Raw genomic sequence first — 10,679 nt, 5'->3', positions numbered from 1 at the left:
TTTTTTTAAAGATTTTATTTATTTATTTGAGAGAGAGAATGAGATAGAGAGAGCATGAGACGGGGGAGGGTCAGAGGGAGAAGCAGACTCCCCGCTGAGCAGGGAGCCCGATGTGGGACTCGATCCTGGGACTCCAGGATCATGACCTGAGCCGAAGGCAGTCGCTTAACCAACTGAGCCACCCAGGCGCCCCTCACTATTACTTTTTAAAGCCTTTTTATATTGTTACTTGAAATTACTGAATTTTCAAGTGTCTACTTCATTCAGTATGTCCGCAACCATTGACTTACCAATTACAGGTCGCCTGATATTTCCACGTTTTCTCAGGCAACCTTCACAACCTGGTGGGGTAGGTATCCTGTTCCTCATTTCATACTTGGTCTCAAGCTCTCCCAGCTGGCCAGGGGCGTCCTGCAGTTTCCCCTGGAATGGGCCTAAACTAGATGCTAGAAATCTGCTTTCCAATCCCAGTCCTACTACCATCAGCTGTGCGACCTGGGGCACCCCACTCTCCTGCCTCCCTAGCAGGGACAGACTTTTATTGTTGTTAGACTGGAAGTGGCCTCTATCATCTGACACCCCTCCACCAGTGTCTAGACATAGTAGGTGCTCAATAAATATTTGTTGAGTTGATTGCAGTGGAAGAAAAGTTGCACTTTAAGTTTCTGCCCAGTTGGGGTTAAAAGGGCTGCAGGGAGGGGTAAAGCGAAAACTGGGCTCAGGGGCCGCGGGGTGGGGTGGGGAGACAGGCAGGGGTTTGGGGGGTGCTGCGAAACCGGGAGTTTGGAAAGTTGGCGGCTTGCAGGAGAAAGACACCCAGCGATGGTGGAGGGGAGGTGGGAGGACATTCCGATCCCGGGCAGGGCGAGGACAAAGCGTGGTAAGAGGAGCGTGGGGCGTGAGGTGCGGTGGGAAGAGGTGCCGGCGCCGGGCGGCGCGTGCGGCCCAAGCCCCAGTCGGGGTGCGGAGGGGAGCAGCGGGCGCGCGGGGCGGAGGCGGGGGAGCGAGGGGGCGCCTGTCCCGCGGCCGCCCCGGCTGCTCTCGCCCCCGCGCGGCCCCCTGCCCCTCCTTTCCGGAGGGCGGGGCGGGGCGGGCTCGCCCGGCCTCCTGGCGGCGCCGCGGCCCCTGCACTCGGGCCGGGCTCTGCTGGCTGCGGCGGGAGCGGGACCTGGGTGGCGGCGGCGGCGGCGGTGGTGAGTGAGGCTGGGAGCGGGCGCTGGGCCGGGGGCCGAGGTGACTCGGAGGCGGCGGCGGGACCGGAGGGGCTGGGGCTCCGCCAGGTGCGCGGGGGCGCGTCCGCCCTGCGGGCTGGGGACCGTGCCGCGCCCGCCGCCAGGCGCGCGGGTGCCGGGGCTGGAAGGTGCGCTCGCGGCCCGCCGTCCTGCCCAACAGATGGTGGGGACTCCGGGGGGAGCGGCGTCGGGGCTGGGGGGTGGGCCTCCAGGACCTACCGCCCTGCAGAGAAGAGGGATCGGCAGCCTTCGCACCCTGCCTCGCCCCCCGGGTTCCTGTGACAGCTGCGAGGGAGCCAAGGTCCCAAACGGAGCACCTCAGCCCCTGTCCCACCCAGTTTTAGTTTCTCGGCGTGCTCGTCCAGACCGTCCCTTGCAGAGAAAGGGCTTGTGGCCGCGGCTCTCTCCCTGGCCCTCCCCGTCCAGGCAGGTCTTCCCTGAAAGCCTCTCTTACAGCACAGAGCCTTGCTTTCCAAGGGACTTTTCCAAGTTGCATCACTCCTTGGCCTCTAGACAGGTGCTTGGCTATCATGTTGGAGTTACACGGGATTTTAAAAAACTTTGTGTATTTACTATGTGCGGACCCCTTCACCCCAAGGAAGCAGTGCCCTTCCAACGCTGTTCAAAACACATTGAGAATTCTTTTGGGGCACTGGTTCTCAAACTTCGCAGCATGTCTAGAGAGTTTTAGAAAAATACTGATGCCTAGGTCCCATCTCTAGAGATCCCCATTCAGTGGGTCGGGGCTGGGGGTGGGGGGGCTGCCTGGACAGTGGAATTAAGAAGCCAGGTGATTCTAACGTGCAGCCACATTTGAGAACCTCTTGTTTGGCGCTTGCTCCCAGAGCTACTTTTTGTACTGGGGAAGATCCGTGTTAACAACTCATCTCAGGCACTCTTGACTGCCTTGCTGTAGGCCACCTCTCCACCTGGAGGGCCTGTTGGTTGGTGCTTTCCAACCTTCCACTGCAGATGGTGCCTTTTTCTGGAGTATGCTTTGTTTCTGCCTTTCTGTTTACAGTAAATATTGCCTGGGCACTTTCTGTCAAGGAGTTGGGAGTGTAGGAATTTAAGCCACAAAGTCCTTGCAGGATCAAGGTTATAATACAGGGTTGTTACGCTCAGGCAAAACAAAGTGTTAATTTGACTCATCTTATTTGGAGAAGATTTCAGATTAAAAGGAGGGAAAATACTTTAGGAATCCATTAACTTTTGGAGACCCTCTGCCACAGATAATGATTTTGCCTCTAAGTGTGAGGATTTGATCTTCGAGAAAGCAAGCTAACAAGATCCTTAAGGTTTTGTGGCCAATTTTGTGTTAATGTGCGAGCATTTGTGACTTAAGCTTATTCCCGTTGTGTGATTAAGCCCAGATGTAACACAGTGTATATTTCTTGTTGATAGAGTAATACCTGAATTACAGAATTGGTGCCTTACGGTAGCAATGCACAGCTGAGCTGAGTCCGTAGCCACGTTTCTGATGATCTTAAAAATGACAGGGAGGGGCGCCTGGGTGGCTCAGTCGTTAAGCGTCTGCCTTCGGCTCAGGTCATGATCCCAGGGTCCTTGGATCGAGCCCCGCATCGGGCTCCCTGCTGTGCGGGAAGCCTGTTTCTCCCTCTGACTCTCCCCCTGCTTGTGATCCTGCTCTCACTGTGTCTCTCTCTGTCAAATAAATAAATAAAATCTTTAAAAAAAAAAAATGACAGGGAAATAGGACTAAGGAAAAATTGAACATGGGTATCAATATTGACTGAATTTGATCATATATATTTTATTAAGTAAGTGTGTTTTCATTGTCCATGCTATTGTGACAGTCTGCTTGGATCTTGGTTAATTTTCTGTTGTATCCAAGTATAATGTTGCTACCTGGCCACAAACCAGTGGCTTTTATTTTTTTTTAGGTGCTGGCTGGCGCTCTATTTTGTGTTTTTCTTAGGAGCAGGGTGTCTTTTAAGAGAATACCCTCCAGAGGTGGAGAAACATTTGAGTTCATTTCTAGCCCCTAACATGAGTCAAAGGAACCATTCATTTTGAAAAATAAAAAAATTGTGTAGTTCTGCCAGTTGGATTTTCTTTTTCCCACCTTCTGCTACCATACCCTGCTCCTATCACTGTGTTCAATTGCTGGAAACGGGGCCGCTGTGGGAGCGGTCTTAATTGTCTTGGCTTGAGAATGGAGGTTATGTGGAGTGCATGGTCTCACAGGGTGGCCCCTGACCTGAATCCTCAACCTTTGGGGAGCAAGACCATATGGAAAGTGTTTTCCTACTGTTGATTTTTTTTTTTTTTCTCCTTGGACCAGGCCAACAAAATGAAGCCTGCCTTATTGTGGTATTGCATGGTATTGCATGGCTTGTAACCTTTCTAATCTTGTCGCCATTTTGGGGAAAAATGTTTATTTGAGGATGCTATTGAATTCTTGGTGTCTGAAAAGTTGCACTTGAACAGCAGTGGTTACACTGTGAATATAATCGTGTATTCTTCCCCCCCCCAAAAAAAAACATAAGAAAGGAAAAATGCATGTTATCTGTGGCTCTAAACAGATTTATTGAAACGTTTCTCACTTGGGTCTTGCAGCTCTGATATTCTAAAATGATTGGAAGTAAGTGAAGAAAAATGAGAAGAAAGTTTGCAAGGGGCTTCTTCATTTTGAGGAAGGGTATACGACACTCAGAAGAATGATTTTTGATTTGTGTTACGAGTAGACTGCCCTATTGGTTTTCTCTTTTTTTCCTTCTGTAAGTAGGGACGGTTAACTTGCTTGTACAGTTGGGGTGCGGAGTGGTTAAAGAAATGTGATGGATTCCTTACCTGCCTTTCCCCCTGAAACCCATTTATCTGAGAGATGCCGTCGACCTTTAAACAACAGCAACAACTGATTTTGCGCTTTTCCTTTCTTTCCCCGCTCTGATCTGGGCAGTGCAATGGGAGAAGTTGGCATCAGCAGAGGAAAACAAAGTTCAAGGGAACTGAAAATTGGGTAATTTTCCCTGAATGACCAAGTGCTTATTTTGTCCCATGACATTGCTGTTATCAAGAAACAAGTTATGGCATGAAGACTCTGAAAATGGAAAAGAAAAAAAAAAGGGATGTGAGAGGAGTATCACCACGGTTGCCTGGCTTTCACGTAGGGGAAGCTTCTGGGAGTTTGCAGTCCAGTGCCCCGGTTCCAACCTGCCTTTACCCTCCTCTGTCAGGCCCTGCCCTCTGTCAGCGCCCCCCCCCCCCCCCAGCCAAGATTGAGACAGTGCCTCAATCTTAAATTCACACCAAGTTTTTGTTTGTCGTTTGTTTGCCTCGATTACCGGCAAAGCTCCGCATTCGCTCATTGAGTTCTTGGTGAACAAGGTACAGTCCTTGACTTAGGGAGCTTGAAGTCTGGTGGACATGAAAACTGTGGGTTATAGTCAACTGGGAGCTCTTATAATCACAATGAGCACAAAGAACTGTGAGGGGCGGCCAGGTAGCCCCTGGCTAGCCTCACCTGGGTAAATGCCTTTGCTTGGGTTTAAATTAGAATTTACTAGGTCTGGGGCGCCTGGGTGGCTCAGTCGTTAAGCGTCTGCCTTCGGCTCAGGTCATGATCTCAGGGTCCTGGGATCGAGCCCCACATCGGGCTCCCTGCTCGGCGGGAAGCCTGCTTCTCCCTCTCCCACTCCCCCTGCTTGTGTTCCCTCTCTCACTGGGTCTCTCTCTGTCAAATAAATAAATAAAATCTTTAAAAAAAAAAAAAAAAAAAAAAAGAATTTACTAGGTCTGACATCAAGGCTTTTTTGTTTTGTTTTAAGTGGGCTCCATACCCAGTGTGGAGCCCAACGTGGGGCTTGAACTCACGACCCTGAGATCAAGACCTGAGCTGAGATCAAGAGTTAGATGCCTAAGGGACTGAGCCACCCAGGCGCCCCTGGACATCAAGTTTTAAATGACTGACTTGAGTCCTTCCTGACAGAGAGGGGAGATGGTGCAGAGAGGTAGTGGGGAGTGAGGAAAGGAGGCCAGATTCTGGCGGAAGCATTTGGTTGAAGGAGTGCTTAACCAAGCAGTGCAGGGCATTCCCTGGGGTTGGGAAGCTGGCAGGGAACGGGGCTGGGTCCACTGGGGCATGTTGGTGACTGGCAAAGTAAGCTTCGTTAGCAGTGGCTGCGGCTGCCGTGGGGCGGGCAGGAGAGAACTCGGGGCCTCTTTGAAGATGCAGCTACACTTTTAGAGCAAGTGATCTGCTTACTGTCTGCAACTCCAGCCAGCATGCGGCATTCATTCTTTGTCATTCTGTAGTCACTTTAGCTCACATTTCCTTGGACAGACTGAGAACTGGACTTCACACTGTTTTTCCCTCCGGAGGGTGGTTTCCAAACAGCTGACCCACTGGGCTAATAACCCCACGGTTAAAAGAGGAGCTACCCTTTGTTTATTGACCCCCTTCCAAGCACCGGGTCGCGTGCTTAGCGCTTGTCCTGTACCTACTCAAGAGGCAGGTGGCAGTGCTCCACCTTACAGATGAGGAAGCCGAGGCCCAGTGAGGGGCTGGATCCTGCTTTGGCTCATGGCGCTGCAAGGAAGTAGCAGAGTTGAGGTTCGAGAGCCTTCAGGGTTTTCTACTGCTCCGTGTACTTAAGCAGAGCTGATTAAGAAAGTATGTTTTCTGTGCCCTGTTTTTCTAACATCCAGTCCTCTTAGGTCTGGATTGATTTATCATTTTCCTTTACTAGGTGATATGTTTTACTTTTTAACGGAGAGGGTAGATTAGGCTGTTCAGAAAGACTCTGAATGGATCCCACATCCTAAGTGAGACAGATCCCCACATTTCTGCAAGCTCTGCACACTTCTGAGTTTCTGTAGTTAATTGGCTGTTGGGTAAGAAATTAAAAGCAAAATTCAGTGTTGAACATTCTGGAGCAAAATAAAGCTGTGCACATTCAATTCTTATTTATGTGGTACTTTCGACAAAAACAAACCTTTGCTGCATAGCAATTACCTCAAGCTCCTAAAATTACAGGTAGTAAGGGCTTCGAGGCCCTATGGGGCTATAATTAGTAAAGATGAGTTTAAAACAGGGTTAGTGAGTGTGTGTTCATTACCACAGTGGGTTGTAGCTCAATATTTCAACCTGAGGAGGACCGGCTCCAGAGAACATTCGCAGGCCTGTCAGGGTAGGGTCATCATAGAGTTAGTATGTTTGGGATTAGAGCACAGGGCATTTGTCTTGAACATGGATAATTTCTGCCAGCCTGGCTGGCAGCCTTTTTGTTTATAGGGACAAGTTTATTCCCTGCCACTCAATCACAGGCATTTCTGCTTGCCCTAGGTAGAGTACACAATGGTTCAGGTTGTTACTATGTAGTGTGGTTTTTTTTTTTTTTTTTTTTTAAAGAAGTATAAAGCCCCTTTATTATTAATAATCGTTCACTGTTGCTTATCTTGCTTTAATCACAGAAGACTGAGGCAAGGTGACCATGATTTTCTAGTTTTGGCTTCAGGAATTCTCTTGGTTTTTACCTCTGACTTCCCCTGGCTCTCTATCCTTGCATTTTATTGCATTTGAAACAGGCCTTCTGAGTTCCCTTGCAAATCTATCGTCCATACCAGGGAGAGGGCCTACTGGGGCCAGGACTCCTCTCAGGGATCCTGTGACATCAGTATTGTTAGTCCCATTTTCCAGGTGAGGAACCTGGTGAGGTCTGGAGTCAGGTACTAAGTGGGAGTTTGGGGGTTTCAGACTCTAGACAGCTGGTCTCTTTGGACTTCATTTGAAAGGAAAAAGAAATGGCCAGTTATCAAAGCCGTGAAGAGGTTCTAATATATCCTATGAATTAATATATATCTTTGAACTTCATTGTAGCTGTATTGGTCACTCTAAAAAAAAAAGATTTTTGCCTAGGAGATTTTTATACTCCTTCTTAAAAACAGTGACTTACTCAGAATTACACGGTAGTAGCTGAAAAGTTGATTAGCCTCTCTCCTTGCCCTAATCTAATATCAAAAACCCGGAAAGTTTACTGAGAGAGTGATTACAATGGAAGCATTAGGAGTTGGAGAGGAACTGATAGAGAAAGAATGGAGGGAGAGGTAGGAGTAGTTTGCAAAGAGACTGCAGGGTAGATTTTACCAAATTTAAGATTTCTTTTACTTGTGAGTTTCTGGTTTGGGGCTTGAGCCCCTTTGTTCCAGAAGTAGGCAGACAGGCTCAGCCTTGCTGCCCTGGGCCACCTGTGAATTTTTTTTTTTGGGGGGGGAGGGATGGTGAGGGTGTAGGGTGAGAAGGAGAAAGAGGGGAAATGGGGAGTGGGGCCAGGATTAAAGCCACTGGTTGCCTGGTGTCTGGTCTGCTCTGGACTGGACAGCACTGGGTCCCTGCAGTGAGTCTAACTTCTTGGGTGTGAGGCGGCTGGGTGGTATACGAAAGAGAAGGGGCGGGGGGGGGGGCGGGTATCATCTTTGGATATCCCAGAGACTTGCCCAAGATCAGTAATTCTCATAATTATAGCAAATCCTCCTAGAGCACTTACTTCCAGCCCTGAGAGGCTTTTAATATAGCAACTCTAGGGACCAGGTACTACCATAAACCCATTTTACAGATGAAGGAAACAAGGCCTTGAGACATTGGGTAAGTCGTCCAGGTTGTGCAGCTACCGAGTGGTGGGACCCAGGGTTCAGACTCGTCTGGCCCTGAGCTGTGCTCTTAATGACTCAGATGGCCTCCTTAGGCCCAGGGCTCTGGTGGTTGCTGCACTGGTTCTTCATTTCTTTAAAAGGCCTGCTTGTGTATGCCTTTATCTCACAAGTAGAATACCATCGGTCCCCTTTGTGAACGAGTTCCACTCCCCACAAACCTGTAAGCAAACCTGTAAAGAGGAGGGATCTGGCCACTGACCTGGATACTTGCATCTAGCAGAAAAGAGGTGTTTGGTGAAGTTTCATGGAAGGAGGGATGGAAGGCAGCTGGCCTTTGGAAACTTGATGTCCCGGTGTTTCTTCTCTCTCTCTCTAGCAGCTACAGTGATTTCTAAACAGAAAAGAAACAAGAGGGAGCACGGGAGAGTGTTTCATAAAAGTAATCAGAATTCCTGAAAAAAAGCACATTTAAAAAAAATGTATTTCAGGTTCCCATGGCCATGATCTCATGTTTGTGCGTAAAGCAGTTACTATTCGCAGGGCCTGCCTACCCCCCGCTTGCAGGGGGCTTTGTGAGGAAGGAGGCCCTTCAGACTCTCAGACGCTGTTGGGGCTGCTCTTATCGGAGAGCCCGCAGAGCATATTTTCTTTGGGGCCGAGCACCAAATACCAGGCGGCTTTGGCCCACCGTCTGTTTTGCTAGGGCCACAGACATAGAAAGTGGTTCTGTGCCTTGTGTCCTCATTCCGTCTCCAGAATTCGGGGCGGGGTGGGGGGAGCGTCTTCCCGTCGCCGGGAGTGTGGTGTCCTGGGCAGCTCCCCCTTCCATCCGGACTTGTTTCCTCACCTGTAAAATGGGGGTGTAGTGCCCGCCTCGTAGAGTTGTTGGGGCCACGTCTCTTTGACACGAGAGACTGGCTCTCAGGTGGGGCCCCGCTGGGGACAGGTGGCGATCTCTGTAGACATTCTTGGTTGTCAGACTGGGGGTGACGGTGGCTCCTGGCATCTGGTGGAGAGAGTCCAGGGTTGCGGCTAAAGACCCCACAGTGCACAGGACAGCCCCCACAACAAAGAAGCATTTGGCCCCAAAAGTCGGTCGTGCTAGGCTGAGAGCCCTGGCAAGTGCGAGCTCTAACAGCGGTGGCTGTTTTTCACATTTCTCACCAAAGGGAGCCAGGGGGACAGAGAGCCCTCCTTTCTTAAGTAGGGAGGAGGAGATGGAAATTAACCTTTTCTTGATGCTTCTGGGTTTCCCCACAGGTGCCCCTGAAGTGTGGGAAGAGCTACTTTCCTCTCTGTTAAGCGCTTAGCTTCATTTGTAATTGCGTCTATTTACATATAAATAATACATATACATTTACATATAAATAGTTAATATGCTAAAACCCTTAACATCTCGGGGTAGTTAAAATCTGGTCTGCAGAAGCCAGGCTCCTGCACCTGTGTGTGGCTTCAGATCAGCCACAAAGCTTGTGAGGCTTGCTTTTCTTTTCCATAAAAGAGGACAGGTTCCCCTCCTATCTTATGTTGTTCCAGGACTAAAGAAAGCAAAATGAAGTAATTTTCACATGTGCCCATGTGAAAATAGCTCTACACATGCGAAGGTACGGTACGGGTCCTGAGGTGTGCCTTTTGGTCGTGTTTTTCAGAGAACCCCGTTCCTAAGTGGCCAATTGGTAAATGGCACTAAAAAGGATTCGGGCTCAGTAGCCAAAGAATGCTGTGTTGCCGGCAAGGTGGTAAACTCGGCCGGGAAAACATTCCTGCCCCGGGGGAGCGCGTGATTCAGAGGCAGTGCGGCCCGCGGAGGTTGAGAGGACGCGTGTGGGCGTGAACCACCCGGTCACCCTACCTCTAGGTTCACCCTTTGGCTTTTCCCTTATTTGTTCTCTGACTCTGGGCCAACTCCTTGACCTTCCTTACACCCCAGTTTCATCACCTGTGAAAGGAGGCAGACGATGACACTACCCCCACCCACCTGAGCACAGGTGAAGGGAAGTGACGCGTCCTTGAGAAGTGTCCTGGAGTGTGTGGTGCGCATGGGGAGCTTAGCTCCATAAATGCATTGTTATTAGTAAAATAGCATTATTTATTATTTTGGCCTCTAGCATGTGTAATTTTACTCAGGTGAGGAAGGGACGGCTCTTGGGTTAGGAGCTGAAGAAGGTTTTCTCTGGAGTTCCCGGTATCTTTTAACATTTCAGTGTCACAAGACACACAACATAAGATTGGCCGTTCGAGCCGGTTTGAGCATTTAGATTTTAAGTGGCATTAAGTACGTGCACAGCACAGCGTTGTGCAACCGTCACCGCTATCTGATTCCAGCACGCCTTCGTCCGCCCAGAGGGAAACCCTGTCCCCACAGAGCAGTGGCTTCATGTTCCTCCCCCTCCCGCAGGCCCTGCATCCCTGCTTTCCTCTGGGGCTCTGCGGGCGGCGCCTGTCCGGGACGTTTTCTCTACATGGGGTGCTACACTACGTGGCCTTCGTGGCTGGCGTCTTGCACTTCGCATCCTGTTTCCCGGGCAGTCCAGCCAGTTCCAGCACTCTTGCCTCTTTACCTGGTCTCTCCCGAGATCAGCCCACGCCTCATTTTCATTGGCCTGTTTTTTCCCAAGTCCTGTCCGGTTTGCAGGCATTTAATGTCTTTCTTCCTTTCTTCCTTTTGGCCCTTTTTGGCCCGCCTTCTTTTTTCCATGGTTCCCACCCAGTGATTCTAATGGCCCTTGAAATGAAGATTGGAATGAAGCGCTCAGCCGGGTTCTTGGTGCTGCCGGGGAGCAGGTCCTATCAGGGATTTTGTTTCTGTTGAAGAATTAACAGCAGGAGTGC

General features: G+C 49.9%; 1 protein-coding gene across 1 annotated transcript in view; it reads left to right on the top strand.

Moving 5' to 3' along the window:
* The first annotated feature begins 1,044 nt into the window (after positions 1–1,044).
* CGNL1 (cingulin like 1) overlaps positions 1,045–10,679 on the top strand; it is a 157,174-nt gene continuing 147,539 nt past the window's right edge. Inside the window, exon 1 of the mRNA XM_078079283.1 lies at positions 1,045–1,193. The gene's annotated coding sequence lies outside the window, so the exon portion shown is untranslated. The remainder of the gene's footprint in view (positions 1,194–10,679) is intronic.

The sequence above is a fragment of the Halichoerus grypus genome, chromosome 8, assembly GCF_964656455.1.
Source record: "Halichoerus grypus chromosome 8, mHalGry1.hap1.1, whole genome shotgun sequence".
Taxonomy (NCBI): domain Eukaryota; kingdom Metazoa; phylum Chordata; class Mammalia; order Carnivora; family Phocidae; genus Halichoerus; species Halichoerus grypus.
Note: the sequence above shows the minus strand (reverse complement) of the source record. Positions and strands in the feature narration are given on the sequence as shown.